Here is a 15979-nt window from a genome sequence, read left to right as displayed (position 1 = left end):
GGGTTCAACCACTTTTTTCCATGCAATCCAATTGATTTTTGAGTTGTTGTCCGACCCGCCCCAAAAGAACACTCTCCTTAGTTTCTCTAGTTCTTCAATAACTTGGGAAGGTGCTTTGTATAATGAGAAGTAGTAAGTTGGTAGTGAGTTTAATACGGACTTAATCAAGGTAACTCTTCCACCATAAGAGAGGGATCTTGCTTTCCATATGGACAGCCTCTTTTTGAATTTTTCAATAATTAGGTTCCAGTTCCTTGCAAGATTCATGTTGGCCCCCACTTGAAGACCTAAGTATCGAAAGGGGAGTTTCCCAGGTTTGCAATGTAGCATCTCCGCCATAGATTGTACCTCAAGTTCATTCACCCCTAACCCATAAACACTACATTTAGTTAAGTTCACTTTGAGACCGGAGGCAAGAAAAAAGCAGCGTAGAATACGTTGTAAATTCCTCGCATTATATTCCGACCAATCTCCAAGGAAGATAATATCATCTGCATATAACAAGTGTGAAATTGTTGGACCATTAGCCGTGCATTTCAATGGATGGAACAGGCCATTGTTTGAAGCCTTCTTCATGATTCCTGTCAGTGCTTCCATTGCGATTACAAATAAAAAAGGAGATAAAGGATCTCCTTGCCGAAGACCCCTGTTGCACACAAATTCCATTGTCGGGGACCCATTTATTAGAGCAGATGCACGGCTAGACTTTATTATTGTCATTATCCAAGACCTCCATTTTTCCGGGAATCGCATTTGAGTCAAGATGGAGTCTAGGAAACCCCAATTGAGACTGTCAAACGCTTTGTTGACATCCGCCTTGAAGATCATCCCCATTTTGTGATTTGACTTCATCCACGCAATGATCTCATTAAGCATGAGTGGCCCATCTATTATATTTCGCCCGTAAAGGAAAGCTGATTGTTCTTCAGAGATCAAATTCCTTACCACCCCTTTGAGCCGGTTCACCAAGACTTTTGAGATGACTTTATTAATACACCCAATTAGGCTTATAGGCCTAAAATCTGTTGGTTGAAGAGGATCTTTTACTTTTGGGATCAGAGCAATAAAAGAAGACATACACGAATTGTTTATTTGCTGCCCCTCGTAGAATACGTCAAACAGTTTAATAAAATCTCCTTGAAGGCCATTCCAGAACCGTTTTAAAAACTCGAAATTAAATCCATCCGGACCGGGTGCTTTATCCCCATCACATTCCCATACCGCATTTTTAATTTCCAACAAGGAGAAAGGAGCTACAAGAGCTTCGGCTTCCTCCTCCGAAATGTGGGACAAATATGGGCATTCAATACTGGGTCTACTCTCCATTTGTTCAGCGAAAAGATTTTCAAAATAATTAAAAAACTGACCTTTTATCGTCACGGGATTTGTAATCCACTGCCCATCCAGCATCAGGCCACTGATCCTACTGTTGCTCGTATTGGAGCTCAGTATTTGATGGAAGAATTTCGAGTTCTCGTCCCCTTCAATTGCCCACTTTGCGCGTGACTTTTGCCGAATGTCCATCTGTTGTAGCCTTTCCTTTTCCATTACAAAGTGCCTATATTCCGCCCGGGCATCAAGTTCATTTTGATTCAACGCTCTGACCTCCGCCATACTATCTAGGACTGCAATTTGTTTTTCCTTTTCCGCACGATCCCGGTTTAGATTTATCTTTCTTTTTTTCACCCACCTTGTGATGCCGTTTCTAAGCCATCGAAGTTTTATTGCTAGTGCCAAATCAGGAGGGCCCGAGAATTCAAAGGAATTACATCTGTTCATGACATATTCTTCGAAACCCTCCATGTGCAACCAGGAGTTGAAAAATCTAAAAGGGATACGCCCAAAATCAGAGGGAACTGTGGTCAGTAACAATGGACGGTGGTCTGATGCTTTCCTGTCCAGTGCCTGTAGAGAAGCATTTGGCCAATTTTCTAGAAATCCAAGGCACACTAGAATCCTGTCAAGTTTGCTAAGCTTGTCTCCGCGATCAGACATGTAAGTAAATTTGCCACCCCCCATATTGTATTCATTCAACGCCGCTGCTAGAATAAATTGATTAAACGCTTCAGCATTAGACGCATAGAACTCAGAGTTACGTCTTTCAGTTGCGTCCCTAACTTCATTAAAGTCCCCCATCATAACCCACATTCCTTGAATGGAATTCCTAATTGCAAGGAGCTCGACCCAGACTGCCCGGCGAGCCGCAGCCACGTTCGGGGCGTAAACATTTGCAATGTTCAACCGTGTACCTGTGTGTCTGAGCCGTCCAGATACCACGAGATAATGCCTGTTTTTTATGATATTTTCACAATGGAAGATTAATGGATTCCATATGGATACCATCCCCCCAGACCTCCCCTGAGCATCCACAACTGCTACTTCAAATAAAGACCTTCCCCATAATCTACTAAACAAAAAGTTTTTTGCATCCCCTAATTTGGTTTCCTGAATCGCAAGAAATTCGACACCATAGCATGTTTTAAGACCCCTGACCCAATCTGCCTTCCCAGGGTCACCTACACCACGCAAATTTATAGATAAATAATTCATGGGGAAACAAAGTTACCTCCTTCGTCATTGATTAGCTTCCTGGTCTCGTCTTCAAATCCGTTTAGACTAATTCCAATGATATTCCCGACCTGGACAGTGGCAGTTACCTCATCCTCCAAGGCTTCTCCTTCTGTGTACACTGAATTTATTCCATTGTTACCGCCGACTTCGGCCTCTCTAGCACCCTCCCCCAAGTCTTCGACCGGCACCGCATCGACATTATTATGGCTTCTTTCAAGATGTCCTGGATTCTGAGAAAAGTTTACCCTGGACTTAAGACAGTTTGAAGGTGGAGGGGAGTTGAGATCGATATAGTTTGGACCGGTGTCAGTATTATCACAAAATAGTTTTGTGGATGGGCCCTGTGTAGATCCGATCGACGGTGGGCTTCTAGTACTCCTGTCCCGCTTGCCCAGTACAGGATTGGAAGTAGGCCCAATCGGGGTGTTTTGGCCCAATGATTTTGACATAACCGGCAATTGTTTTTGTTTTGTGGCTGGCCCAACTTTATTGTGGTCCCTGCTTTTTGCATGGCAACTCCCAGAATTAATCATGGCAGCCGCCCTAGCCTGCTTTTCACCATGCAAAGCATCTTCCCTAGGAGGGGGCTGTTGGATTCCAGTGCAGTGTTCAGGCAGGCCCTCCGACTTCCCGTCTGCCTGATAGTTTTCCGGCAAGTCTCCGATGAACTCACCTTCCTCCATCTCCTCATCTAGATTCGGTCCGTCTTTCCCATGATTGCTGGAACTAACATGGACAGCCCCTTGGCCTATTCCGATGAAATTGGGGACCCAGCCGTTTGTTTCTTCTATCACCCATACCTTAAACTTGTTGCCTTTCCAATTTAGATCAATCACTTCTTCAATCCTCTTCCCCAGAGGGACAAGGACATAGCATAACCCTAACGAATTGTCCGGGTTTCCCCATGAGAAGTCCGATGGTCCAACGACTTCCCCGAACAACTTTCCTATTTGATCATAGGTAAGGTTATCGCGCAACTGAATCGGGACCCCAGTGATTTTCAAACCAACAATACGCTCCTGGCTAACATCATTACCGTTCCAAACCAGGACCTGTGAGAACACTTGTTGCCATATCGATTGGTTCGACTCTATGAAATTTGTCGCCATACCCCGATGTTTGAAAGTGATTAGTACCCAAAGGCCACCAATGTATGATAAGCCTACTTCATTGAATCTGCTACCGATGACTTTTTCGATCTTGTTTAGGGACTCTAGGTTTTTTGCCAGACCAACAACCGATCGCCCCATGCAGTGATTCGGATACAAGGATCCATTACCATTGATCGTTAAGGACTTTACATGATTGGTTTTTGAGGCTTCCCCTTTCCCTACTGCATCCTTGTATGAGTATCCGTATCGGATACCGGTTGTCGGACTCTTCACAGTATCCTCCGTGACGACTTTCGGGTATCCGGTCTGATTCCCGGGGCTCCTTCCTCCATTTTGGAATGTGATTCTGTTGTGGTTCTTGTCATATTTGGCTGTTGATACCAAAACTTTCGCATCATGTATACTGACCGAATTCATCCTGGCCAATACTCCATGTAGATCCTTCACCCTTGTATACCTGACAAAACCAAATAGTCTTCCTCTCGCATCCCGCTTCTTTGCCACATATGCATCCGTGATAGTTCCATGGGGCTGGAAAGCTTTCCATAGCATTAAGTTTGATGTTCCTTCTGGTAGACTTTGCACGAAGAAAGTTATCTCGTTTTCTCTATTGTTATGCCGGAGGTTTACATTCCGGTGCTGTCCGCCGCCGCCTGTTCGTCTTCCGCCGCATGCTCTCCCGCTCATTTTGTTTTCAACAATCTTAACAAGTGAGCTGAAAGGGACGATTTAATTGATTGGAACAAGATCTGGCCCACACTTTTAAGCCTTGGCGTTATTAACATGATAGCACTAAAGAGGGCTACAAGCCCTTGACGCCCTTCTAGTAATGGATTATAGAGAATATGAGATGATTGGAAGGGATTGGCACTCCTCCCACGTATCCACTACATTTGGTGTTGGTGTAAACATAAGTTGGAATCTGAAAGGACTAATGAGCCGAAGACCAAACAACTTAATCATGAAAATAAGTTGTTTTTCACTTTAAAATAATTAAGGAATATAAAGGATGTCTCTCAAATGATTGATGCTGCAAACCTCTAACTATCAAGAGGAATTACTGATTATGTATACCTGCTATTGAAGATAAAGAACTAAATGAAACAACTGATGGGTCTCATCAGTTGTTATGTAGTCTTCAAAAGTTTTCTATTTTTAATTATGTCGTATTAGTAGTTTCCAGTTTTTTTTTTATTTTATTCATTGTTTGTATGTAATATGTTATGTGTCGTTTTCACCCTAAGTCTCATCAGCGCTTTACACTTGTATATAATGATCAGGAGAGTCTCTTAATCATTAACACTTTTACACACATCCGAAAAAGTACTATTTGGTACAAAATCAGACAAGATAAGCGGGGTGAGGGAAAGAAATCCAGTATAACTGTAATCACTTAATTTCAATCAATGACCTATTTTCCTCATATGGAATCTTAGCATGATTTTTTAGTTTTCGCTGCAATCAACTTGATTAATTTACAAACAGAACGAATTCAATCAAAATTATTCAAACTAAGAAAAGTTAGAACCGCTTGTTAGGTGTTAAGTGTTCATCTGATCAAACACATAAAGTTTACCTAAAACTAATATATCATCGTTTATAAGTGAAATAGATGTATCATTTGTCAAAGGCTTGTAGCTAGTATAATGGTATTAAAGTGTATAGTAAATGTAATTCTTTTCAAGTGGTTAATAGTTGTAGTTGTTTTGTTTTGTTTTTTGAATATTTATTTTTGTCACCAATGAGATTTGATCCTTTATTATATGTTAAAAAGATAATTATATTGGTCGGAACAAGGTATATATGGCCTTACACCTTTAAGCACTGGGGCACTGCTAACATGGTAGCACCCAATGGTGTTAAAAGCTCTTGACGCCCTTTTAGTAATGGATTAATGAGGATATGGTGATGATGTGGAAGGGATTGACGCCCATGCCACATCTCCCGTTGGTCTTAATGTAAACATATATAGTGTTAACCTAAAACGAATATATCATCATTTATAAGTGAAATAAATGTAGCATTCACTAAATGGTTTTAGCATTTACTGATATTAAAGTGTATAGTAAATGTAATTCTTTTCAAGTGGTTGATAGTTTTATTTCTTTTTCTTCTTAGAATGATTTTTTATTTTTCTTTTTTTTTTATTTTTTATTTCACTCATGGGATTTGATCCTCCGTTATATAGAAAGCCAGACATATCCAACACTATTCATAAACCTTTTAGTTGATAGTTTATTTATACGGTTGGGTTATTCTACAAATGCTAATAAAAACGAGAAGTGTGAAAAGTAACAATTAACTAACATGTGTCAAGTGTGAACCGAATGAAAAATAGTATTAAAGTAATAGTACACATTTTATATCTCCACATGTAAGTTACATGTTAATTTCCCCGTCATTTTTAAATGTCTATAAACTTTTCATATGATATTTTTTTTAAAAAAAATTCACCATAATAACAATCATTTTTTATCTTTAATATGAATATGATTTTGTTATATAAAAATAAAAAAATTACTTCATTGTGTCTTCTGTTTGTTATTGTGTTTTTTTCGTCATTGTGTCGTTCAACTCATCATTGCATTTTTTTAAATACTAATAACACCGTTATATAATAATAATATATAAATATAATGAAAAATACCAATAAATTATCAAATACATAAAACACAATGATGAATACATATTACACAATAACCTGAAACATAAAATGCAATAATTAATACATATAACACAATGGTCTGAAACGTAAGACACAATGGTAAATACATATAACACAATAACCTGAAACATAAAACACAATGAAAACTATATATTACACAATGAATTGAATGTAATACACAATGAATATTATACTATTTTTCTCAGATTAAGTGAATGTTAAGCAGAATGATAAGTAGAAAAACAAATGTTGAGCACAAAGACACAATAACGAACAAAGAGACACAATGACGTAATCTTTGTTTTAATTTTATTCTTTAATATGATTACTAATTGAAAAACACAATGACCAAAATTTATAACGTAATACATAGATACACCCAATGAAAAAACACAATGGATAACCAAATAACACAATATAAAAAACCTACTATTTTTTTAATTTTTTATATAACAATATGATATTCTTATTAAGAATTAAAAAACCCTTGTTATTATGGTAAAAAAATTTTTAAAAAAATGCCATATGAAAAAGTTATAGAAGTTGTAAAATGATGAAGGATTTGACATGTGTTCTGGATGTGGATAGAGAAAGTTATTATAAGCGGCTTATTACATTCATGTTATTTTCATCAATTTTTATTTTTTAAATTAGTCTCTATCATCCAAATTTAAGATAAATGAATTAGATTGATTTTCAATCTTATCATTTTTGTTGTACTTTGCATTTTAATCTTATCCATGACAAATTCTATTGTAAATTTAAAAAATTATGTGTTTGTTGTTCTAAAAATTTTATACTATATTTCTCAAATTAAGTGAATGTTAAGCATAATGATAAGTAGAAAGACAAATGTTGAGCACAAAGACACAATGACAAATAAAAAGACACAATGACGTAATCTTTGTTTTAATTTTTATATTTAATATGAGTACTAATTGAAAAACACAATGACCAAAATCTATAACATAATGCATAAAAAAAACTCAATGAAAAAACACAATAGACAACCAAATAACACAATATGAAAAACCACTAAATTTTTTATTTTTATATAACAACATGATATTCTTATTAAAGATTAAAAACGCTTGTTATTATGGTAAAAAATTTTTTAAAAAAATGTCATATGAAAAAGTTATAGAAGTTGTAAAATGATGGATGAATTTACATGTGCCTTGCATATGGAGAGAGAAAGTCATCATAAGTGGCTTATTACATTAATGCTCTTTCTATCAATTTTTATTTTAAATTAATCTCCATCATCCAAATTTAAAATCAATGAACTAGACTAATTTTCAATCTTATGATTTTTGTTGTACTTTGTATTTTATCCTTATCCATGGCAGATGTTATTCTAAATTTAGAAGTAGTTTTAAAATATTTTGTGTTCTAAAATTTTTTATCCAAAAGGCTAACATCATCATCATACACATATAATTTCTTCTTATAAAACATGACCATTTATTACAATAAAGCAAAAAACATTAATATTATTATTATTGTACTTATTTATGATGTTTTCATGTTTATTTATGTAATTTACGTGAAACAACTAACTCCATAAAGTAAAGAAATGCTCACAGCATCAAGAAATGCAACACACAATTTTCAGAACGGGCTAAAATTAATAAAGGACTACTTCATCGTCTTGAATTTTTTTCATTTTTATGTTACTGTATACTATTTTTGGGATTGTGAGACATATTTGTGAAAACACACCACATTATAAAAATCAAATAAAATAAACAAAGTTCTAGTAACAAAACACTTAAATAATTTGACGTTTGATAACAGTTGAGATGAAAACGTTAGAGCGAATTTAATTCGTGAAGTAAAAACATAATAGAGAGCTCATCTTTCATATAAGGTTTAAACATATTTGTAATTTATATTTTTTTATTATTTGGTGATAACTATTTCAACAAATTATAGACTGGAAATATATAATAGTTACCCGGAGATGAACCCGCACTAGAACTTGAAGCAGTAGTTGCTTTTGACTTGCTGTTTTGGGCAGAGCCTTCTTGATGTGGTTCCATTTTCAGAAGTGTGTTCCACTTGACTAAAAAGAAAGAAAGCTTTAAATATGGCACACGTATATACGAGATGGTTCAAGTGAGAACTCGATAACTAATAAAGAAGTTAAACAAAAATATATAATTTTCTTTTTCTTTAATCCTATTTATATGTTGTTATTCTTTTTTTTTTACCAAATCACAGAAAAGATAAAAATAAAAAAATGCCGACTGTGATTTTACGTATATATTATATGGTTGTATCACATGTAATATAACAATATTACATATATATACTATAACAATATTATTGTAATACATACATGATACATGTAATATTGTCGTATTATGTATATGCAATACTGTTATATTCAATTACACATATATATGTAACTAGTTTTTTACCCGGCGCGTTGCACCGAGCATGTTATTAAACTCGGACAATGGTAAAGATCAAGTGTTATCAGTCCCAAGCGTTGAGCCAGTACGTCGACGCAAATTTTGGTCGGTTTCGGTTACGTGTGTTATTGTACAAGATTTAAAACCAAATATAAAACAAAAAAGTATAAAGGTTGAGGTGGACTTATGAGGTGGCGTCAGTCGATAAAACTTGAGCGTTGGTAAAGACCGATCGTTTTCGATCCCGGAACTAAAACAAAAAAATGCACGAAAAATTGACGTTCGGTCGGTTTTGGTTACGTTCGTTACGATGAGTGAACTAAAGAAACAAAAACAAAGTTTGAGAACCAGTTCGGTCCCACCAAATGGCCTAATAGGGAATTTTCAGCACCAAGCATTTCGTTTATTATATAGAAATAATATGTTAAAAATCGTGATTGACTTTTTATTAGTTGGATATTCAATTTTATTACAAAATCATGTTATTTTTTGGAACTACCACCAATACATATCCAAGCGAGTCATACTAAGACATGATATAAACCGTTAATACTGACTTTAATATTTCAGACTAGACTTACCCAAGAAGTTAGGAACACCATCAATGAATAAATCTATTATTGTGGGAAATCCCCTTTTAGTTAAGTCTTGAATATAAGACCTTAAGATTCTAAGCCTTAACCATTACCAGCATGTCATTGAACCAGAAAACCAGCTTCAGTTAACTATACAATTATATTGGTTAGGTTAAAATACAAAGGGTCACGAAAATGAAAATGGTGAGAAGCATTTATGCCCTAAAAAACTCATAAAAAGTCAAGAAAAATAATTAAAAAAAACCATAACTCAAAAGAGAAATCAAAATCAAAAAAATAAAAAATAAAAAATAAAAAACTAAAATGTTTCTCATGTCGTTTTAGTTAAAAAAAAGGCACATTATCAAAAAATAAAAAGACACAAGGATGCAATTTGTTTTATAATATTATGCTTTATAATTTGTTTTGGGACCTTTGAACATTATCATTCATATTATCATATGAGTTTTGATTTTTTATGTTATTTATTTAATAACATGAGGATATTTGCGAATATTTTTTTTTGATAAAATGGTAAAACACGTCATTTATGTTTGTACGTTTTTACAATGATAGTCCTTTAGCAAACTTAATGTCAGAGAACATACTTGATGTTTCAAATCCCTATCAGATTACGTTATTTGCACTAACCCAGTTAAAATTTTTCGTTAAATCGGATCATGTGCAAGACACATGAGGGTAATATTGTAAATTTACATATTTATTAAATAATTAAAACTCAATTTACATTTACGCCATCTCGTCTCTCTCTCTCTCTCTCCCTCTCCCCATTATCTCAATCTACTCTCTTTCTCTAAACAAATCTCAGCCACTCTCTCTTTCTCTAACAAATCTCAGCCCTTTTCTTAGAACACAGTCACAAATACTTACGAAATGTTTCCAAAAGATCCTCAAAACAAAAATTCTTCAATTAAAATTATTCCGATGTTTGCATTTTAATTTCAAACTAGTTCTTAGACCCATGCGTTGCGCTGGTTTTGAAGAGGTTATTATGTAGCCTTTTGTTAATGTAAGACATAATCAGTGAGTCAAAGTTGCCACATCTAAAATACCCCAGAATCAACAGTAGATAAAAGTTGGTACTTTGTACATAAAATCTTACATAATCTTTTGCACATTAAGGCTCAAAACTTCTTGCAGCTCCAGACTTCGAAACATAATCAAAATTTTGAGGGACCTTCTTGTTAGTAAGCTCATCCAAACACTTGGTGCACTTACAATTTAGTTCGAAATGATGCAAGTAGCTAACTACAGTGAGTCACAACTAAATACGGTTATTTCAAGTAAAAAATTCGATAACCATAAGAATGTCAACTATTCAAGCTCTTTTGAGATTTCACTACTACAACCAGATTTGGGAAAGATACTGCATGTAACAAAAGAATTTTGAGGGTTTTGAAGAGGCTATTTGTGTAGCCATATGCTAAATATACTGCATGTATCAAAAGAATTTGTGTTAATAAACGTAAAAAAAAATAAAATATATACACAGACTTAACATTTAAAGCCAAAGATGTTGGTATTAGAACATAAACAATCAACAATAAACTAAGAACTCAAGAATTGAATAAGAACAAAAGCGTTGATATTACTGAATAGTTTTTGGAGTGCATACAAAACATGGAGTCTAAGCCAAATATAAATAGTAGAGAAACAACGTAAATATCTCAACAAATTAACAAACTAACACCCACTAACAGAGTAACCATTAGAGGCCCTTATTCAAAGAAAAAAAGGAAAAGTTCAATGCCCCACGTGTATGCATTATTAACAGCTTCTGCATAATAATAGGAGTTTGAGTCAGTCTTCATCACGCCCCCTTGAATCAAACTCCATCACACCCAACTTGTGTCTGAAAAATACAAATTTCTCTATGGTTAAGACATCAGCCAATTGATGATGAGTACTGCAAAACTCCAGCTTGACTTTCTCCTGCATCACCATTTCCCTCACAAAAATGATACCTTAGCTCTATATGTTTAGACCTATTGTGCATAACTGGATTTTTTGACAAGTTTATTGCAGACTTGTTATCACAGTATATCACAGTAGGTTGAGCTTGCTTGAACCCCAAATCTTCAAAGCAAGATAGCTTGACATGTAGCTACAGTTGCAGATATATATTCCGCTTCAGTACTTGAGAGAGCCACTGTGTGATGTTTTTAGATCGTCTGCACAGCTAGCCCAGTCACTATCTGTGAACCCAACCAAGTTGACACCTTGAGACTTCTTGTACCAGACCCCAAAACAAAGAGTATTTGCCACATATTTCAAGATACGCTTAGCTGCACCCAAGTGAATTTTTGATGGACTTTGCATGGAACGAGAAACAATACCAACAGCGTAGGTCAAATCCGGTCTTGAGTGAGTTAAATAAATCAATCCACCCACTACGCTTCGATAGTTTTCTTCATTGACCTTATCAGCTTTATCTTCCAGTATGAGCTTCTCATTTCAATTAATTGGAGTAGTTACATCACAACTTTTCTTTATACCAAACCTGGTAACCAATGTTGTTGTTGTATACTTCTCTTGACTTAAGAAAACTCCATTAGCAGTTTGTTTAACTTCAAGACCCAAAATATACTGCAAAAGCCCATATCAGTCATTTCAAAAGTGGACTTCATACCTTGCTTGAATTCTTCAATCAACTCAGAATTTGAAGCTGTATATATATGATATCATCTACGTATAAGCATACATAGATTACATCATCAGAATGAGTTCTCTTCATGTACAGGGTTGGCTCGTTATGACTTCTGTGATAACCATGAAGAGAGAAATAGGAATCGATCTTTGAATACCAGGCCCTGGGAGCTTGTTTGAGGCCATACAATGCCTTTTGAAGCTTGTACACCATATCTTCTTTTCCCTGAACCACAAAACCCTCAGGTTGTTCTACAAAACTTTCTTCTGTTAAATCACCATTAAGAAAGGCTGATTTAACATCTAGTTTGTGAAGCTTCCAACCCATGTTTGCAGCCACTTCAAGAATAACTCGGATTGTTTCGAACCGAGATACCGGAGCAAAGGTTTCCTGAAAGTCGATTCCTTATTGCTATGAATAACCCTTGGCAACAAGCCTTGCCTTATACTTCGTAATTATACCATCTGCACCATACTTTGTCTTGAATAACCATTTAACACCAACAATATTCTTACCATGGGGTCTTTGAACCAATTCCCACGTCTGATTGCGAACAATAGACTGAAGTTCAGCTTCCATGGCATCTTGCCATTCTTTGCGTTTGGCAGCTTGAAACGTGAATGGATCAACAATTTTGAGAGCAAATTGGCATGCAGTGAGCTCGCTATCTTCATCAGAAAACCCTTCCCCGGTATAATAATCTTGAATCCAGGAAGGTGGTTTTGACACTCTTTTTGATGGACTGGCTTCATGTTGTTTGATGATAGGATTATTAGTAGGTGATGAGTGATCAATGGCTGAATTATGAGAGCTTGTGTTTGCATTGGATAAAGGTGATGGGGTAGATGAATTGGCAGAAGGTGAGATAGTATTAGGATCTATTGAGTGGTTTGACCTCATAGGAGTAGGTGGTGTAGTTTCTTGAGTGATATTTGGTGGATATGTATCTTCTTCAAGTGGGAAAGGGTCAACAAAGCTGTAGCTACAATCAGGAGTAGTCTTGTCACCATGCCAATCTCATGCTCGGTCTTCAATGAATAACACATCTCTTTTGATAGAAAATTTCTTGGTAACCGGGATATACAACCTGTAACCACAGCTTTGAGATGAGTATCCAATAAAGATGTTTTTTTCTGTCTTATTATCCAGCTTGCGTCTCATCTGGGCAGGTACAAGAGCATGAGCAATGCACCCAAATATCTTCATATGTGAAAGAGTGGGTTTTTTGCCAGACCAAGCTTCTAAAGGTGTCTAGTTGGCTAACACTTTGGTGGGTGATCTATTGATGGTAAACACAGAGGTGGCGACAGCTTCAGCCCAAAACATGTTAGGAACGTGTCTCTCATGCAACATACACCTGGTGAGATTCATCACTGTGCGATTTTTTCTTTCAACAACCCCATTATGTTGAGGGGTATAAGGCACAGTAAGTTCCCTTTTAATTCCATTTTGTTCACAATAGTTGTTAAACTCAAGTGAACAAAATTTCCCTCCCCTGTCTGATCGTAAAACCTTGATCTCACACACTGCTTCTTTTTCAACCATGACTCGAAATATTTTAAACTTATGAAAAGCCTCATATTTGTTTTTAAGAAAATATACCCAACACATGCGAGTGAGATCACCAATAAGGAGGAGATAATAAAAGCTGTTACCGATACTTGGTACTTGCATGGGACCACACAAGTCTGTGTGAATTAGTTCCAGTTTTTTCTAAGCACGCCAGGAAGTAGACTGAAAGGGGAGTCTCGTCTGCTTCCCAATAAGACAAGCTTCACAGGTAACATCAGCCTTAATCTTTGGTATCCCAACAACCATTTGTTTATCATGTAGCCTTTTTAACCCGTCAAAATTCAAGTGGCTTAGTCTTCAATGCCATTTAAGAGCCTCTTCTTTTTCTTTAGTTGTGGGAGAATTATGAATGAGGGCCGTACTTTCAGCATTAAAGATAAACATGTTATTGTTGGCCACTCCAATCTCCATGAGATTTCTTCTTGATTTTTTATTCCAAATTGTGCACTTTCCATCATCAAAGTAGAAGGCATACCCTTTCCTCATAAGTTGACCAAAAAATAGTAGGTTGTATTCAAGTTGAGGAGAATAATAGACATTCTCCAACAACTTGAATGAGTCATCTCCGGTGTTGATCTTAACTATACCTTTGCCTTCAACCGTGAGTTTCTTTTTGCCTCCCAAACGAACTTCCAACTTAAAGGATTCGTCCAACATGGTAAAACTTGCCTTGACACCGGTCATATGATTAGAACATCCCGAATCAATAAACCATAAATGATTATGGTTAACCGAGTCAGTAATGTTTGCCATTAATTAAGACGGTTCATTAGTGTAGGCCATTAACAAATGTTGGTCTTCTACTAGGGCAGCTTCTTTAGGTTCATTACCCTCAGCAACATTAACTTGAGCTTCATCATTGTACAAACAATCCTTCAAAACATGACCAAATTTTTTACATACAAAGCATTGTGGCACCTTGCTGCGGTCAAGGATGCGTCGCCACCACGAGCAGTTCCTCTTCCCCTTGGAGGTCCACGACCCCCTTTGCCTCTTCCACGAGGTGACCTGTTTGATTCTTGAAAAGCTTGTAGGGCATGCTCATCAGATCTTTCTGCATTCATACTAGGGCTAACATCTGGAGTAACCCTGCTATTCATTCGTTCTTCTTGAGACTGCAGCAGGCCCATAAGTTTTACGGGGTAACTTCAGCAAGATCAAAAACAACTTCAATGGACGGTATGGCATAATAGAACTTTGGTGAAAGACTTCTAAACACCTTTTCTACCACCTTCTGATCAGTCAATTCTTCTCCGTAGGAGCGTTGCTGACCCACGTTGTTCATGACACATGAAAAATAGTCTCTAACAACCTCATCTTCCTTCATGGCTAAATTTTAAAAGACCCTTCTGAGCCCTTGTAACTTCATGGACCGGACCTGAAAATACCCTTGATACTCAGCTTAGAGGATTTCCAAGGTGTCTTTTGCTGTGTCAGTAGCCGCAATCCTTGAGAACAGGCTATCATGAACCCCTTGCTGGATTATAGTCAGAGCCTGTGCATCCCTATTTTTGATCTACCGAATTGTTTCGGTCAAAAATTAAAAACTAACTTTTGATCAAATTAGTGCGTGAGGTGGAGTGCTGGTAAAATGAATAAACACAGAGATATGATCACGAGGGAAAAAACCCTTGATTATGATAAACTTGTCTCGGTCAAAAATTATCAACGTAATCTTTGGTCGAATTGCTCCGGTCAAAGATTGACAATGTAATATTTGGTCGAATTGGTACTTGATTATAATAATATCCGGCACAAAAAACCCCCGGACGGTGAAAACTATCACCGTCAATATTATTAATAGTAAAAAATGGTGATTACAAGTGATGGAGCTGATAAGTGATCGTAAGCTATGTGTTACAGTGTTTGCTAGTAAGCTAAGTCGTGAGAGTGTGTGTTTTAGTGATATTATCATCTCGTTTATATAAGATAAGGTTACAAGTGTTATCCCGAATAATCCGGAAACCCTAGACTATTTCTTCAATAATCCGTTGCTTGCCCACGTTCCGTTTGACGAAGTTCAAGCACTAGCCGTTGTAAGTCCACGTTCATATCAGTATATTTAACACGTGATCTTATCTGCAAAACAAAGAAAAATAATATAGGACAATTGAATTAGTCAAACCTCATCCTCAGAATATTAGCGTTGACGGGATAGCTCAAAATCCTTGAATCGTAGCTCATCCTGAGGATAGAAAATCTACACCCAACAATTGCCCCCAATTTTTACAAATAACGAGTGACAGCTGTAAAAATTTCAAATTTTGAAAAGTAAAATATCTTATGCCAACTGAAAGGACATGAACGCGGATTGAGGAGACCCTATAACCATCATTCCAGGTTATAATCAAACCATTTCTCAATCTCAAAATAATAATTCCTCCATCGGTTTACAATCA

This window comes from Bidens hawaiensis, unplaced genomic scaffold, assembly GCF_021521415.1.
Source record: "Bidens hawaiensis isolate Kalapana, Puna unplaced genomic scaffold, B.hawaiensis_p1.1 tig00039303_1, whole genome shotgun sequence".
Taxonomy (NCBI): domain Eukaryota; kingdom Viridiplantae; phylum Streptophyta; class Magnoliopsida; order Asterales; family Asteraceae; genus Bidens; species Bidens hawaiensis.
The sequence above is the reverse complement of the archived record's forward strand: the minus strand, read 5'-3'. Positions refer to the sequence as shown.